The sequence below is a fragment of the Schistocerca cancellata genome, chromosome 1 (genome assembly GCF_023864275.1).
Source record: "Schistocerca cancellata isolate TAMUIC-IGC-003103 chromosome 1, iqSchCanc2.1, whole genome shotgun sequence".
NCBI lineage: Eukaryota > Metazoa > Arthropoda > Insecta > Orthoptera > Acrididae > Schistocerca > Schistocerca cancellata.
Window position 1 is genome coordinate 278,800,171 of NC_064626.1, and position 3,061 is coordinate 278,803,231.

General features: G+C 45.1%; 1 pseudogene; it reads left to right on the forward strand.

Annotated features, from left to right (window-relative positions):
• Nucleotides 1–333: 333 nt before the first annotated feature.
• Nucleotides 334–452, forward strand: LOC126099062 (5S ribosomal RNA; annotated as a pseudogene).
• The last annotated feature ends 2,609 nt before the right edge of the window (nucleotides 453–3,061 follow it).

The window sequence follows — 3,061 nt, forward strand, 5'->3', positions numbered from 1 at the left end:
ATTTAGCTACTGTAGAAGGACCTGGAGAGGAATGATGAATGGTGCAGGGACTGGAGGCTTTACCATGAATGTACAGTTAATTTAACATATTGCTCACAAATAGACGAACGAATCAACCGATATACGTTTACATTATTGGTGAGAAGCCAACGGCTTTGCCGCCGGCCAGAGTGGCCGAGCGGTTCTAGGCGGTACAGTCTGGAGCCGCGCGACCGCTTCGGTAGCAGGTTCGAATCCTGCTTCGGGCATGGATGTGTGTGAGTTAGGTTTAAGTAGTTCTAAGTTCTAGGGGACTGATGACCTCAGAAGTTCATAGTGCTCAGAGCCATTTGAACCAACGGCTTTGCCGCAGTGGTAACACTGTTTCCCGTCGGATCACCGAAGTTAAGAGCTGTCGGACTAGGCTAGCACCTGGATGGGTGACCGTCCGGGCGTGTCGAGTGCTGTTGGCAAGCGGGGTGCACTCAGAACTTTTGAGATCAGTTGAGGAGATGCTTGATTGAGGAGTTGAGACAGCGGTCATGAAAACTAGCAACGGCAGGGTGTGTAGTGTGCTGACCACATGCCCCTCCCGCATCGAGTGACGCCTAAGGGCTGAGGATGACACGGAGGCCCATCCGTACCGTTGGGCCTTCCTGGCCTGTTCGAATGGTGTTTTTGTTTTTTTTATCATTGTTGATAAATCGATGGAAGAAGTGACTGTCGCAAAATAGCTATGACTAACTACCAGGGCCGACTTAAAGTGGAGTACCCACTTAAAACAAGTAGTAGGAATACCAGACGTCAACACAAAAAGTGGTTCAAATGGCTCTGAGCATTGTGGCACTCAACATCTGAGGTCATCAGTCCCCTAGAACTTAGAACTACGTAAACCTAACTAACGTAAGGACATCACACACATCCAAGCCCGAGGCAGGATTCGAACCTGCGACCGTAGCAGCAGCGCGTTTCCGGACTGAAGCGCCTATAACCACTCGGCCACAACGACCGGCAGACGTCAACAAATTCATACGAATAATAATAAAGAAATGTAATTCTTCCACGAAATCAGTGGCTTACAAAACACTTCTTCGGCCCATTCTTGATTATTTCTAATCAGCCAGCTTTAGCTACAAGAAGAAACAGCAAACGCAGTGGTTAGCACACTGGACTCGCATTCGGGAGGACGACGGTTCAATCCCGTCTCCGGCCATCCTGATTTAGGTTTTCCGTGATTTCCCTAAAATCGTTTCAGGCAAATGCTGGGATGGTTCCTTTGAAAGGGCACGGCCGATTTCCTTCCCCATCCTTCCCTAACCCGAGCTTGCGCTCCGTCTCTAATGACCTCGTTGTCGACGGGACGTTAAACACCACTAACCTAACCTAACCGAAACAGCAAAGAACCATCGAAGAGCGGCGCATTTCGTCACGGGAGAGTTTACAAGGCGCCAGGGCGTCACGGATAATCTCAATGAACTCTACTGGCAGACGCTACAAGAGAGGTATTGTGTATCACGATCACAGTTACTACTGAAATTACGAAAGGGTACATTCTGGGAACCGTCGAGAAACATATTACTTCCGCTCACATACACCTTGTGAAATGTCCACAGTGAGGAAAACCAAGAAATTTGGATTAACACTATTTATCGACAATCAGTCTTTCCACGCGACGTTCACGAATGGGAAAGGGAAATGGGTATCGGATAGTGGTACCAAAGTATGCACCTGCATCACGCGTCGTGTAGTCCCTTGCGGAGTACAGACACAAGTGTAGACGTCTCTAAGAACGTTTATATTTCTGTCCGTTTCCGCGTGATAGTCGAATTTTTCCTATTATAGATACCGAGGAGAAGTGAATACGGAACGAAACTCAGCATACGCAATAATGAAACGTCGCCTAGCACTGTTGTTTGACAATCCTCTGCACACAGTGAAACTTTTCCGACACTGATTTTAGTAATGTGCATGAATCCCCGGTTCGTCTAAATAAAATACTGGCCACTGTAATTCTGATGCTTTATTTGTTTCTTAAAATTTTTAAAGTAATATCTCCCTTCTGCAAGTAGTATTCTCTCGTGTCGGTCATTCTGACACCTTTTAAAGTCAAATACCATAGAAGGAACAGTTTTACTCTGGATTTTTTTGCTAGCTTGGAAGTTCAGTTCTGTACCACAAGGGCTATATGTTATTTCTTTTGATCGTTCACAAATCACAGAAATTTCTGTCTGGCAACGCATTGAGCTGTATCATCACTGTCAGATTTTATTAGCGTAATTTACTTTTCGGCATTGGGGCAGGTACCTAAGTCATGCGCCATTTTGCATCACGCCCTCCTTCCCACCATTGACTATACTGACGTTTTACCTCTCAATTTGCACATTTCGTAGTTTTATCTGTCTGCACTATCACACCATTCTCGCTCTTATTGTCAGTGTAATTAATTACATTTACAGCAAGCTGTTGCGACTGTTGGTGACAGCTTTTTTCGCTCGTGCTTGGAGGTAACACAGCACGGTAATTCGGGGAGGATCGTGAATGTACCGAGTCTCGTGATCACGTCAGTTCCCCCCACGGCACGTAAACGGTTCGCCTTGACACGCGAGTTTCAGTTTTCTAAGATTCGTCCTGTCGATAGAAACGGTTGTTTCTTGCTATCATCTGACAGTTGCCTGGAAAGGCGAAACTGATAAGCTGCGACGAGTGAATAAACTTTATTTCCTTCAAACCGCGGTTTTCATGTTTAACAAATGCTGCTAAAATATTATACCATTGTTTTTACTTGTCTCTTGTTGATATACAATTCGTGCTCTAAAATGGTTTTTTTAAACTGGAATTCCTCAACAGTAACGGACAAGCAGCTGGTTCAATTGACAAAAGAAAGTTCTTAAGAAATTAAGATAGCGAAAGTTACAAGAATGATTTGCAGTCAGAAAAATCAAATAATCACGATGTTTCCAAGAAGGAAAGAAGGACCGAACAACAGTCACGGACGGAGCAACGGAAACGCACTCAGTCCGTGCGTATGAAAGAATGCCAGATTTAAAAGAAGTCTAACAAGACAGCGTTGATTTCGCGTCGT